Source organism: Motacilla alba, chromosome 5, assembly GCF_015832195.1.
Source record: "Motacilla alba alba isolate MOTALB_02 chromosome 5, Motacilla_alba_V1.0_pri, whole genome shotgun sequence".
NCBI lineage: Eukaryota > Metazoa > Chordata > Aves > Passeriformes > Motacillidae > Motacilla > Motacilla alba.
Window position 1 is genome coordinate 7,359,522 of NC_052020.1, and position 15,602 is coordinate 7,375,123.

Genomic DNA, 15,602 nt, shown 5'->3' on the forward strand with positions numbered 1-15,602 from the left:
TAAATGGGATGGGGTTTTTTCTTGTTTGATGGGATTGCTGTCTGCAGTAAGATCTCTGACTGGGAGAAAGTGGATGTTGAGGACGCTCTGAAAGCAAGGAGTGGTGCTAAACAGGCATTGTGTTACCTGTGCCCTTCCTGGGACATTAAAGACAAAAAGCAAAGTGTTTTGTCACTGAGTTTCTCAGAAGTGCTAAACAGGCTGCAGTTTGCCAGCAGCAGCAGCATTTGAATGCTGTCACTCAGGGAGGTGTAAGGAAAAAAAGATTCCCTGCCAGCCCTCCGGAGCCCAGACTCGAGTCCCAGTGTGCCTGGGAGACAGGCTGCCTGTGGGTTGGCTTCCTTCTCTTTTCCTCTGCTAGCCATGCTGTGCTAAGGATGTTAGATTTGTTTTATAACTAATTAAAAGCCCGGCTTCTGGTTTAGTCTAAGCTTGGTCAAGCTTTTAGAGGACGTGCTCAGAAGGAATTGACAGAGGCTCGGGTGCTCTGTGGAGGGTCAGCCTGCATTTAAAGCTGTGAGTGAGTAAGACAAATCACTTAATTGCCCATTTTATCAAATCCTTTAGGATGCTCTGCAAGAGTATCTGCCTGTGAGGAATTACTCAAACCTTTTTCCTTTTGGTCTCTTGAGAGTAATCTTTCCTCACAGCCTTGAGAAAACAGCACATCAAAACATGTGGAGAGTTAAAAGTGCCATCTCATGAGAATTCTCATCTCGGAGGATTGTTTTTCCATGTCACTTCTCAGTCCCTTTCAGCACTTGCTTGCCATTGCCTATGATTTTTGAAGATATCAATTATAATCACACATTGAGGTGGTTTTCTCTTTTTAAATTGCATTATTTTCATTACTGAGTTAAAAGAAGTTTTCCAGACTATTAATTAAAAATCCTCTTACACAAATTGGTTGTTGTGAACATTTCAAATACAATGCTTTGGTTTCCTTTTCTCCATTCTCCACACTCGGGCAGCTGCATTTCCTCCAGCCTTTGTTTCATTCCTAAAATAATTGTCTCCTTTCTGAAATCTAATTGCTTCATTTAATTGTTTAATGCAGAAAGCTTAATAACAGACTGTGTCTCCAAGCTCTCTCTGGCACTCTCAGCATGTTCTTAATTCAAGCTTTTTGGCTGAGGATTTTCAAATTCAAATTTATTTCTAATCATGCCTTGTGCCCTTCTTGTTCTGCATGAGTCACCTGTATCCTCAAAATGTGTTCCAGCACAAATATTTTTCTAGGTTGTCTTTCCTCTTTGATTTATTGCTTTTCTCTGCCAGTGTTTTGGTGCTCTGGTGGAATTGAGAGAAATTAGCTCACTGTTTCTACCATGAAAATAGGAATCGTGGGGGTGAGCTGAGGGGAGGGGAAGGAGTTGTGAGGAGAGATTCAGGAACTTTTGGAGAATCTGTGTTTCAATATAAAAGCTGTCAGAGCCGAGGATTGCTTCACGGGAGCGAGGTGTGTTGCAACGTGTACTGTAGGTTCAGGGAGAGAAGGAAGCAGGGCTTTACTCAGCTGCTGGGAAAGGCAGAGTCATGCAGCTCTCTCGTGGGAATCTGCGTGGAACCAACTCTTAATCATTAAATAGTCCCGTCCACAGAGCCATTCCTGCTCCTGCCTCATTCCTGAGAGCATTACACATGCCTCTCTTAAAGCAGGCTGAAGTGAAAACAACAGGCTTGTTCTTGTGCAACGTGATGTAATAGACACCATTAAAATCCCTGAAGCTGGCCATCCTAGCTGAGTTTGAATTCAGGGATTTCTCTGACTCGGTGGGTTTTGGAAGCTGAAAGCCCTTCCCAAGAGCTCTGCGTGCTTGTCCAGTTCCTGCGGGGATGGATGGTGGCTGAGCTCTCCTCCCTTTCGGGACTCCAGGCAGCTCTCACAGCGACCAGCTCTTACAGCAAAGTGGAGGGGTTTGTGTGTGTTCTCTATCGATAAAAAATAACAGCTCTAAGGGAGGTCTTGAGGCGTTTCCAGTACAATGTAATAAAAAAGTGCCTTTGCTAGGGAAAGCAGCTGAATGTCAACTTTGTATCTCTGCTGAGGGCTTCAAAAAGCTGTCAGACTGGTATTTTTTATTTACTACACGGTGTTCAAGCCTTCAGAGCAGGCGCTGGTGCTGTGTGAAGTTACACAGATATAAAACTGGACCATTGTCATGGGAGATGTAAAAAACACCCAGCTGGGATGTTCTGTGGGAGAGTGTTTCATTTACAAGTGAGCCTGGCTTCGGAGAACTTCTACAGAAAGCAAGCATCCTGCCATTAAAAATGCTCATGATTTTTAAAATTATTTCCTCTCTATTTCTTAATTCTGGTAATCCTACTGATCGCAGCAGGAGTATTAACTTTAAAAAAATGATTTGCAGCATTTAATCTGAGCAGTTCTTAGCAGGTCTGACTTCTAAAAGGGTTGTAGCAGCTATTCTGCAAGCGTACACACCACCTGTGTAAGAAGGGAAGTACAAAGTTTAAATTTCTTTACAAAAGCTGGTGGTTTTTGTATGCAAACCTGGTGCTAGATTTTTTTGACAGTGAGCATATAAAATGTGAGAAAGGTTTGACATAAAAATGAAACTATAAAACCGTTCTTGCCATTAATGTCTGTATGTGAACAACTGAGCTAAATCTTTATTATCTTTGTTTCCCTGCCAGTCATCTCCTGAGAGGTGCTTTCTGTCACTCCCAGGCATATTGCCAAATTTTGAGCAGAAATTGCCGAGAAAATGTGAATTAAAAGGGTGCAGCACTGGCAGGTCTGTGCCTCACATCCCACATTGTTTAATTTATGTTCTGCTCAGCGTAAGCAGAATTTATTCACAGCTTCTTGGCTGTGAAATCCCTAACGTGGGAAAGCCGGGATAGCCTGAATTCCCCCCAAAGCCGGGGTTGCCATGGCAGTGCGAGTGCACGGCAGTCCACGGGGCGTGCGGCCGCAGCACGCCGCTCCCGGCCAGCCAGCCGGCCACAGGGCTGGGAAGCTCTCACCAATTCTGGGATTTGCTGCACTCTCCGCTCTGGCCATGTCAGGAATCCAAAATCCTAGGGTGTGGGGTTTCACCCCCGGATTGGGGTGACCCCAAAAGATGGAAAAGTCTCTCCTCCAACCCGTGCCTTCGAAGAAAGACTCAGCAGTCCTCTGTTGTCTGTTCTTTAGGTTGTTTATTGTTGGTTATCTAAAAGATTCTTCTCCTGAACTGCTGTGGCCCGTTCAGCAGCTCAGACAAAGGCACACTGCCCTCCCAGGGGCTGGTGCCATCTTTTATATCACACATTATGTGTTACATGTTTATACTTTTTCCCCAATGCCTGCTATCTATATTGAATGGTGACTTTCTACTCTAAACCAATCTGTGAGTGCCAACATCACCAAAGACATGGAGGCTAGGAAGGAGAAAGAAAGAGGACAGGGCACACCCAAATCCCTCCATCTTAGATCTCCTGACCCCCATGTACAAAACTTGGACCCCTGTGTACAAGGCTTAAACCCCCCTGTACAGCACTCAGAAATCCTACCCTTCACTTCGTGACAACTTCTACTACAATATCTAAACTTTTGTGACTTCTTGTTCTTCCTGCAAAGTTGGTAAACTATTCCATGGGTCAGATTCAAAGCCACAGGGGTCTCTGGCTGCATGCCAGGGTCTCAGATGCTTTTGACCTGGGCCTGGAACGTCCGAGAATGTCTGTGGGACATTCTGAGTTCCGACACGAGGGCAGGAATGGAAATGGAACTTCTTGGTGAATTCCCTCAGTTCCGCTTCTCCCTGGAACAAGACATGTGAGAGAGCAGGGCTAAATATTAAAAAATATAATTGTTTTCAAAATTTTGTCCTCGGCACCAGTCTAGCATGTGGTGCTTCCATTTCTGTTTCCAGCTGGAATGGTAAAGCTCCAGCTTGTGTGTGTCACTGCATGTTTGTGCATGAAGCAGCTAATATATATGCAGATGAATTAAAACTAATTAAAGTCAGCAAAGTGCACATTTCTAGCTAACGGCTGCGTGCAGCTCTGTTACATGGCACCTAATTAAGTTATTCACTGTGGACCTCCTCATCCAGTTTTCTGTAAACCGTGTTCTGCTTTTTACAAAAAAAGGAGAAAAAAAAAAACCAAAAAACCAAAACAACTTCATGTGAAAAAACTCATGTCTGAATCTTTAAATCAGAATGTCAAATTCCACATCTGGCCTGTGAATTTTCAGGGCTATTAAATGTCGAACTGTCTTTTAGAGGACTGTGTTTATAAGGTACTTCACCTCATGCAGTATTTTTTTCCTTTAATTCCTGAAATGTCGTGGTTAAAGGTCTCCAGCCCTGACTGACTGACCTTTTTCTCACATGGCTCAGTGGCTGAGGAAGAATTTAAACCCCTAATTTTCACATCAGAGCTGGGCAAGAGGCAGCCCCACACCCTGGCCTTTGACTGTAAGAGTAATTCTGGGGATGGGACCCTTTTTTTCCCACCCTGCATGCAGTAAACAAATATGCTGGGGAATAAAGGTGCTTAGCCAAGGTTCCAAATAATCCCTGAGCCCCTCAGGATATGGAACTGATGCCTCTGCTCCTTCCAGCCTCTGGGGGTAACTAAAAGCAGCTGGAACACAGCATAAGGTACCCTGATCATGATTTTCTCCCTAGGAATATCTCCTCCTTCCACCTAATTTGCCTTAAAGTGGGAATGGAGGTGGGAATCCTCATCAGAGACGGAAATCCCCAGCTCTAGAAATTCCTGATTCTTCCCTAATCACTTTCACTGGATAAGATGCTGAGTGGTGTGAAAGGACCAGATCATTTTTCAGCGTGAAAGCCAAAGGCAGATTTGACTCCTGTGAATTAAGGTTTACAGAGGTGTCTAGACCATCAGTCTCAGAGAAGATGCCATCACACAGCTACTTAACCAAATTGAATGTCAACCAACACCTTTGAAAATCCAGTTTGCTTTACACACAATGTTTGTCTGTTTCCTAGGTTAGTATTTTACTGGTTTATGGTTTATTACTATTAGGTTTGACGGAATTTACGTTGAACTGACTTTTTTTTGAAGGTGATTCCTTTACTAATGGGTGATTCAGGCTTGAGGTAGGTCTTCTGCCAGAAGGGGCCTCACCAGCAAGTCTGATGTCTGTTCCTCAGGTCTGACTTGTGGGGAGCTCAATTTGTTTTGTGAGGGCTGAGAAGTTCCCACAGGCTAATTCAGAGGAATTAGAGAAGGAATTATAGAGAAATCAGATCCCAGTTTCTTTTATTTAAAGGGTACCTGGAGTGCCCCATAGGCTTGTCCCATTTTTTCCTTTAAAAGGTTACTTTCATCCCTTATCTCCTTCCCACAAACTCATCCCCCAGCTCATCATTAAATGCTGAATAATTCCAACACTCAGGCCTGAGGGAGGAGAAACCCTCGTTTTCTTGGTGGTTTGAAGAGGACTCTGACAGCTCTTGAATCACCCCTGGTTATTCAGCCAGCCTGTCCCAGTGGTTTTTCATGCATTCAAATAGGGTATGACATCCTCATCAAGGGAAAAATGGGCACAGATGGGATTGCCATGGCACCTGTAACCAGGTCAGGGGGCACCCCGGTTCTGCAACATTATCGTGTCACATGTCACAGCAGCAGTGGCAGCTTCCTGGTTTGGGTATTGGGTGTTTTTTTTCCCCCATGCAAAGAGAAGGAATGGGGGAGCTGCAGGCCACGGGGAGCTGCCAGCTTCTCTCAGTCGTGTATTTTGGTACTACAAAGGTGGCATTATTAAAGGCAGACAAAAAAAGCCTCTAAATCATGCAACCAAAGTGAACCCCAGGAGCTGAAAAACCCTTCCTTTGTGCACTCAGAAACCTTGCTATGACCTAGCTGGTGTCTGGATACAGAGGCTTTTCTGCAGCGTTTTGGCTGTAATTGAGACACGCTATCTCCATGAGCATTGAAAACTGGGAGCCAGGAACCATCCCCATTGCTGTTGCTAAACACTCTGACCTTGACAGGATAAAACAACACAACCCAGCAAAGCATTTCTGGATTTGACAGATAAAATTTTAAATTATCACTGTTTTGGCTGGCACCAAACTTGATTATTCTGTTTACAGCAAGAATCTGGTACTGCAGAATTATTTGTTGTATCACTTATGTCTTCATATTCCTTTATTTGCTGAATATCCATGGGCATGTGGCAGCTAAACGCTGAATATTCATGCAAGAAACCTCACTGTTTGTGCATGGCTTAAAGATATATTAAAATCAAACTGGTGCCATGTTATTTTGGTGAAAGGAAACTGCACATTTAATTACAGGAGAGAAAGAAAGTACTGGACATGAAAATTACGTGTCTCCCAAATCCTGATGTCCTTGTGTGTGTGTGTGTGTATCCACATATCTGTGCGTGTAAAGTGTGTGTTTCCTTATGCATACACACACACCCCTCAGTAAAGTTATTTGATATAATCTGGAAAACAAGATTTTCTTGACAGGGCTACTTCTCAATACTCCTTCTCCACCTTCTGTCTGTCCCTTATATGCTCTGTAAGGAAATATATCCCTATGGCAATCTCCAAGAGCGGCCAAATTCTGGGCCAACTCATGAATAAAAAGTACAAATTCAGAGCCATCTGCTGCATCTCCAGGATCAGCCAGGGCAGGAGTGATTTTGAGCCATTGTTTTATTCTTACAGGTTTAAATGCAAGAATTGGCTGAAATCCTGGTGTACACTAGAGCAGTTTCTGTGATTTTCAGCATTTTCCTTCAGTCTAGTGTTTTGGGTCCATATTAAACCCATGATGCTGAAATTAACCTTCTGTTCTCTTCCCTGTTGCTTCTGCTTTTGCAGGCAGCAGCTGCAGACACCGAGGAAATTATCTAACAGGAAAAAAAAAATTAGAAGTTTTATGTGGCCAAAGTAAAAGGAGTTCTGCTTGTGCTTTTCCAGTGCCCCAAATAATTCCAGCACCAGGCAGCTGAGTCCCTGCCACTTCAGTCTTTGGCTTCACAGGTAAAAAGTGCAAAGAGCAAGTTAGTGCCAAGTTCCTCGATGGCTTTTGTGGTGAGGGCAGCACTTCACCAGACTGAAACTGCCAGATTAATCTCACCTTGGCTAGACTTAATATTTCCCATTTGTGCATAAAGAAATGCTAATGATTCCTGGAAGTTTTGGGCATTGTTATATTTAGAGTTGTTTGAGAGACAAAGGGAAGGTATTGTTTGCATTTGGGGAAGGACCTGACCTTTGTTTGGAGTGCTGGATGATTGATTGTAACAGGAAAGGAAAAGGTGAGGAGTGTTCTTGCAGCTCTTTGTGTAAAAGCTCAAGAGTGTTGTGGGAGCTGAACTCGCAGGCCTGAGCTAGAAGCAGCTCGGGAGCCAATGTTTCTGTTGACTCTTTTAGATGAGGATTGCAATGCAAACAGATGGTGTGGTCAAAGGGTCTTTAATATGAACTGTGTTCAGAACAGGGAATTTAGCTTCAAAATAAATCAGTTCCCCTGCTTGTTATGGTACAGATGAATAATATCAGGGCTGCTGGTTTCTTTATTATGAGTTATTCCCTTTTATATCTTACACATGTTGTTCTCACTTCGTTTAAGGATTAGTGTAAGACAATGACAAGGTTTGTTCAGCTGTTGTCCACCTTCCTAGAAATGATGATTCCTCACCAAGAGCAGGAAGAGGACAACCTTTCATAGCTTTTTCTATTGTCTTTTGGTTTTATCCACGTTACACATTATGTCACCTTACCTGCAGCAGCCAGATAGTAAATGACTTTTTATTTAGTGACAGCCAGCCTTAATTAATTGTAATTTGACAAAAGCTGTGTAAATACCTCTGTGCAAAGGAACAAGGCATTCAGGCAAACAGAAAAAGGGAAAAGGAACACTAGAGTGACTTAGAGTGTTATCTCACACAAGGCAGGGACAAACCTTTTGTTGGTAGCTGAGTCAAAAACACGTGGAGACCTCAATGCCAGCTGAGGACACGCTGGATGAAACCTCAGGTGCAGATAAAGACATTCCTGTAAGGAGCCTGAACTCGGAGTGACCCATGGGGATGGGATGAGCAGCACAAGCTGCACACACAAAGCCTGGCTTCAGCTGGAAGAGGCAGTATGAGCTGACCATAAGTTTTACAGAGGATGTTTCTGTGTCGAGGGAAGGTAATTTGGGCCAGATTAGTGACAGACACTCTGCCAGCCAAGAAGGGATGCAAGCCTTCACTGTGCTTTTATTCATTATTAAAATAACAGATGGTTCTGTAAGGACTTAAGCATATTTGAGATTAAACCATTAATCTCAAAACTAGGATATCATGGCAGAACTAAAATTAAAATTTCAGAGAGAAATCCTAAAACTCCCTTCCTTTAGGGCACTGTGAGTCCAGCAGTAGGGATAACCCATATGAGCAAGGCTGTGCCAAGGCAGCTCCCGCTCCTGTTGGCATTAGAGAGGGTCCTTCTCCTTGAGGACTCCTCTCCACAGCATGTCTCACCCAGTCCATGTGCTGTGTGCTCTGGGTTTATGGATTTGCAGGGAATTTGCTCAAAGTTATGGTGTTTTCTTCAAAAGCTAAGGATGGGACCATTCACAATGCAGGGATAATACTGGGTGAGGACAGACCAATATAGAGGCAAGTGGGTAAGGAATTTACATTAAAGAAGCCCCATTTTCTATATTTCCATTATTTTTCGTGATTTTTGTTTCAAGTCAACTGGAGCACTGTTCCCAAATGTCTTGGGGTTTTTTTCCTCTGGCGAATGTAGAGCTGCTTTTCTGAAGTATTGTCTGTTTTCCCTGAAGGTTTTCTTCTGACTCTGATTGCTTTTAAATGTCACTCTGCTGCTTTAGGCTGCTGGCAGGTGGTCTGAGCTGAATGGTTACCATTAGATGGCTTATACCTATGCTCATTTTCTGTGTCACATCCTGACCTAGTAACCTTCTTCTGCAAATGCCAAAGGTGAGATTTAGTCTGAAATGACCTGGTTGTCTAGGCACAATTGCTACTAGTCAGAACAAGAAATAATATTGGGAACTGAACTTTGACAGCAGTTTAATACACCATATCTATTGGCAAACAGTTTCATCTGAGCCTTAGGCTCACCTTGAAACTGGAGATGTTTTTTTGCCAAGCACACTGTTGCCATTGCAAGTGTCCACAGTTTTTATAATCTTTATCTGTTGCAGTTTGCTTTATGACTTCATTTTGAGGCCATCTTGGTTTTTAGTCACCATCTCAGCCAATTCATTTTAGCAAATTAATATTCCTTCTAAATATTGTGAAGACAGTGGGGAGTTCTAAAATGGTGCAAATAAACATTTTAACTCACGCATAAACTGGTGATTCACTGGAAGTGTTATTTACATTTTCATTTGCCTGTAAGCTGAAGCTGGTTGCACAAAAAATCCCTCAGCCTTGTCACACACATATGATTTGGGACTAATACCTCCCCAACATTATTATCTTCACACACAGAGCTTAATGCTTCAATTCAGTGTTCATCTGAATAATGAAGGTGGTGATTGCTGCAAACAATTTCATGCAGGCAATGTGCATGTAATGAAAGGTATGTTATCACTTGAAATCTAGTCAGGTAAGGATTAAAAATAGGCTTAAGTACTATTTGAGATCTCTTTATTTTTCAAATGCTTTTATCTACTTTATTATGGTATGAAGGACTAATAGTAGAGGACACTGAGTACATAGAAATTGTGATCCACTTTGCTTAGTGCCTACTCCAAAGCCACTTGAAACAGCAGGAGCCTTTGCATAGCAGACAAAGCAGGAAAAAAATCCTTTTTTTCCCCCTTCAAACACTGATTTTCAGGAAAAGAAATGTTACTTCGCATGCAAATCCTTTTTGTTTTCCTGTAGCTGGACTATTTATAAAGTTTATTAAATATATTATTAAAATAATGCAATCCTTTTATTTTTTCTCTTACCAGGTCTCATAACATTCTAAAAGCTGAAGCCTCAATATTGAAGTGATCCAGGTAGAACCTGATTGGAGGAGAGGAGAGGAGAGGAGAGGAGAGGAGAGGAGAGGAGAGGAGAGGAGAGGAGAGGAGAGGAGAGGAGAGGAGAGGAGAGGAGAGGAGAGGAGAGGAGAGGAGAGGAGAGGAGAGGAGAGGAGAGGAGAGGAGAGGAGAGGAGAGGAGAGGAGAGGAGAGGAGAGGAGAGGAGAGGAGAGGAGAGGAGAGGAGAGGAGAGGAGAGGGAGGAGCCCAATGTCTGTAGACTTCACTCTGCAATCAACCTGTCTGTATACAGGGAGGTTGGAATAAAAATAACAGCATTTTTTTTCTCTTGGAATGAAGACAGGCTGAGGGATTTGGGACTGCTCATCCTGGAGAAGAAAAGGCTCTGGGGAGACCTTAGAGCCCCTTGCAGTACCTAAAAGGCCTGCAAGGGAGATGGAGAGGGACTTTGGGCAAGGGCATGGAGTGACAAGGGGGAATGGCCTTAAGCTGGAGGAGGGTGGGTTTAGGTTAGATATAAGAAATAAATTCTTTGCTGAGAGGGTGATAAGGCACTGGCATGGGTTGCCCAGAGAGGTTATGGACTCCCCACCTCTGGAGGTGTTCAAGACCAGGCTGGACAGGGCTTGGAGCAGCCTGGGATAGTGGAAGGTGTCCCTGCCATGGCAGGGGGTTAGAACTGGATCATCTTTAAGGTCTGTTCTGACCCAAACCATTCTGTGCTTCTGTGATTCTCTACCCTGAGAGGCTGCCATGGCTCTGAAGCTCTAGGCTTCAGTCTTGCAAATACAGTAATTGAATTGCAGACAGACAAACCGTGGGCTGCTAAATCCACAGTAATGGAGCCAGGAACAGCCCTGCTCATTTCTGTGGACAACCACATCCATTTCCCTCGCTTTCCTACAGCAACAAGCTGTGCTGATCCCACACGTATCCAACACCCAGGTTCATCTCATGCTGCTTTAGACATCCGAGCACGGCTCCCACGGCAAGAGTCCAGCTGCCCTGGGCTCCCTCTGGAGCCAGTGGGAGCAGACAGGCACCTGGAGCAGGTGATTCATGGACCACACCAAAGGTCTGAATCACTCCTCCCATGGAGTGGCTCTCTTGCTCCACTGATTACAGAGGCAAGCCAGGGTAAATGGGTTCATGCTGTAGGTGGTCAGCCAGGTGGAATGTATCCAGACCTGCTCTAGGTAGGCAGGAGCTGCATTATCACAGCTGGCTCTGAATCCTTCAGTTTCTTCTTCCAATATTATTCACAGCTACATCACACGAATATGGCCTTTCCAAAAAATGTTATCTTTTAAAAAATATTTAACTAAAGAATGTGCAGCTCTATTGCCCTGAACTTGCAACTGAATGCACTTTTAGCTCGATACCTTTCCTTGTGGCTATAAACTATTGGAAGATGTGCTGAAATCAGTCTACACTGAGGGAATGTACTATGTTGAATTGGATATTAGGGGTGTACTTCATTTCTGATTGAAATAAATGATACTTGGCTTTAGAAATTCTTTCTAGCTCAAGGGGATTTCTGCCACTGTAAATCCATACACAGAAGACAGCAGGTGCAATAATTCTGAACTGCAAATTGCACAACTGAAGCTGAAACTAAGCTGAAAGCCTTTTCGAGTTCAGCAGGTTTGTACATGAGTGAGAATGTGTGGTTTTGGTTGCAGCAGTGACAGCTAAATTTGAAAAGCATTTATGGTCTTGACATAGCTATGATTCCCACTAAAATAAATTGTGTAAGTTCATCTGGTCTTTTAAGAGTCCTCTCCAGGTCTCCAGTTGCGTTGTAGAGACTTTTCTTCCTAAGTCCAGTTCAAAAACAATCTTCAGTTTCAGAGCAGCCAATTCCCATTTGATTTACAGCTGCCTGAATCCAGCACAGATCCGTGTAGACCCACATGATATAAATAAAATGTCGATGTAAAGGACTGTGCTGCGCCGGGGTTTGTAGCAGTCGTGGCTTCCATCGCCCAAGGGCTGACACATTTACTGGTGCACTTCTCTTTATACACGGGCATAACCATTAATTACCTCTGTCCTCTTCTCCACAGGCCACCTTCCAGCCTCTTTCCTCTCTTTCCTCCTCCCTCAGGCAAAGTGTCTCCTCTGTCTAGCAACCTCTGGAGACTTTTTTTTTTTACGGCAACAGAATGGTCCAGGTCACGTCTATCTACTGACAAAAGGATAATCAGTGCTGCTGGCAAAAATCCTGTTCTTGCATCTATTCATTTCGGTATGAAATGCTTGAAATGTGTTCAAAATGCACTTTGCTGCTAAGTCATTAAGTCATCTGTAAAGGACAAGGGGTAAATAAGGTACCATCAGCTCGACTCAGGAGGGGAAAAAAAGACTGCGTATGCGATCTCGGACTATTTTCAGCAGAGGTTTTGTGCTAGAGTGGGGTGGCTCTGAGGCTCACCAAGGAAATTTGGGCACAAATGAGGCGTGAAGCCCTGTGCGGGCAGAGCAAGCAGTGGGCAGCAGGTGTTTGTCCTCAGACCTCGGGCAGGGCAGCTCTGGCCCGACCCCACAGCTCACCCCGAGCACAGGCTGGCAGGAAGGGCTGGCTGCTTTGCTGAGCTTGGATAAACATTAGGATCTAATTTATCATGTGACAGGAAAGGAAACCTTCCCCCCTTCTTCCCCCCCCTTTTTTAACAGCCTTTGTTTGAATTTCAGCGTGTGGTTTTTGAGATGCAAAGAGTGGAGAGGGATTTAACCTGGGTCTCTGGACTGATTACTTTGCTGTCAGCTGATGTATGCGGGGCTCCTTCCAGACACATCCACAAGTGTTACATCTCGCTAAATGACATGGACAGGGAGCCAGACCTCTTGCTGAACTTACAAAAGAGACATCACACTCGTTTAATTAAAAAGATCTGAGCTGCTGGTGCTCTTCATGTCGGAGGGTATATCCTGGGTTACATGCCCAGGAGAAAAAAAAAAAAAAAGAAAACAGTTTTCCTTGTACTACTAAGTAAATAGGACTGAGAAATATTTTGGTATTTGCAGAGCCTGGGAGTTCTGACTTTATCATTCCACGTGTATTTCGTGAAGCACGGAGCGTTAGGCAAAGATCTGGTTATTCTCTTTTTTTCTCTAGAATTTCAAGTCCTGGCCTTCCCCGCTGATCTGGCCCCAGCTTTGGTGGACTGCACATGGGAGTAGCAATCAGCTTTAAAGCCAGGCCTTTAAAATATTTTGGGGCACCTCAGAAACTCTGCTGTATCCACAGTCTGGGCTCTGTGTGGCGTTCACAGAGCATGGTGCCTAAGGAAGGTGTTTGCAGTATGCCACATGGGAGGCATATTCCTCAGCTAGGGTATTGTGGATGTAGGTTCCCTCCTGGACTAAGCCATCCTTTGGGCAGGAAAAAATACCTGGCTGTTTACAGTGCCTCCTTCTCATTCATATGCTGTGGGAACTCAGTTCCCACCTGAGGCTGGAACCCATTTCTCAAGAAAATGCCTAACCACTGGCATTTCCACCCTCCTCTGAAACTTGTGTACAGAGGGATTTGAGGTGACAGAGATAGTAAAGGTGAGGCTGAGGAGGGTCTGCAGCTAAAACCTCCTGCCTCTTAGACAGGAAACCCAAACACAGATGTGAAGAGATGAGCAGGCTGGATGCAAGTGTCTGTGCCTTGTTAACAAACTGGGTGAAGTGAAAATTAACACACAGAGTTCATCCATTTCTATTCTCAATTCAGGATTGTGTGCTAGGTTCCTTGCTTTCACAGTGAAGCAGGATTATAGCATGGTAGAAATCTTCATTTTTTGGTTTGAACTATTTAAGGACAAACCAAAACTTAGTTTCAAAAGAAAAACACACATTCCAAGGCATCCCAGATGGAGAGAAAATGTTATTCCATGTTTTAGGATCTACATGTATACCGAGGTTAATTAATTTATTCCACATGACCTGGCTCTGAGATCAGTTAATCGGACTGGATCTATTGCAGCGCCCAGTTTGAGAGAGATTATCAACTCTGTGCCCATTACAGTCTTTAACCTTTTGCCCTTTCGTCCACAAAGTCTCCATTTGACTCACATGCCAAACACAAATCAAATCAGTCTTTCTACTACCATTATTAATTTTCATTTTTTCTGTGTGATGAGCTGAAGTGGAATGGTGTTTGTTCACACAGCCATGAACTCCACTTTATTTTCCAGCCTTGTTTTGGTACTGCTGGAGTGGGTTATTTTGAAAATGCTGCCCTGGCAGCTGCTTAGCCTGAAATCTTCTTCATCCACTGAAACTCTGAATCAAAGCTTACAAATAAAAGCATTTACCTGTGTACATGTTAATTCATAACAATTCATTTTGGAATCCTTTTGCTACTCTTCCTACAATTGAAATGTCAGACCTCAGTTATTCAGACATTCAGCACTAAATCTGTGCTGATCTGTATTGGCAGAACTCATGGTTTGAATGTGCCTCGTCATATTTGGCTTTTTCCTCAAAGTTCTACTTCCCAGAGTCATGGGATTACATTAGAAACTTCAGGAGGAAAAATAAAAAAGTAATCTAGACCTCATGGCTGTACAGGAAAAACTTAAAAAATGTGACTTGAATTCACGCTAAAGGCACAGATACCAAAGGGAAAGAGCACAGTGTAGTAAACTTGTAAAGAATTTCATGTATGGAAAAGGAAGATTGACTCATCCGTGATCCTTTCTATCCAGTGCTAGGTGTTGAGATATTGTGTTTACAAATTAATCCACATAATCCAGCCACAAATCTGCAAAACCTTCCATGCAGGGACTGGCACTTTTTGGCATGACTTGCCTCTGTCTGCCTAACTGGCCCTTGATTCCTTTTAGAGCTTTCCACTGTAAAAGCAACAATAGGGTCCAAAATGCAAATACTTTATTCAGGGTAGTAGCACAAATGCAAAGAGAGGAAAGAGAATTTTCTAAGCTTTGCCTGGCAGACTTCAACTTTCAGCTCATGGGCACGGTGAAGGCTCCAGAAGAGAGTAAAAGCTATAGAAATTCAAGTGGAAAAACATTTCTATGGTGTTTTGGAAAAATAATAGTCAACGTAGCCAAACCCAGTTTCCTGTGGAGAACAGGCTATGACAGAGAAGTCGCCCCTCGCTGTGCTGGGTACCTGGCAGCTCCACTGCACAGAATCACAGAATGGATTAGCTTGGAAAAGACCTCTGGGGTCATTGAGTCCAGTCCAAACACCACGGTGTCAACCGGGACATGGCAGTGAGTGCCACATCCAGTCTTTCCTCAGACACGTCCAGGGATGGTGACTCCAGCACCTGCCTGGGCGCTCATTCCAAAGCCTGATCACTCTTTCTGTGAAGAAAATATTCCTAATGTCCATCCTAAACATCCCCTGGCAGCTCAAGACTATGCCCTCTTGTCCTGTCACTTGTGTGGGAAAGGAGACCAACTTGGCCACAACCTCCTCTCAGGGAGCTGCATGGCGTGACAATGTCCCCTGCTTTCCTCCAGGCTCAGCCCCTTTCCCAGCTCCCTCAGCCTCTCCTGGTGCTTCAGACCCTTCCCCAGCTCCATTCCCTCCTCTGGACTCTCTCCAGCCCTCACGGCCTTTCGAACGGAGGTGCCCGGGGCGGCTCGCAGCCTGTGGGCCGGCCGAGGCGCTGGGGGCGGG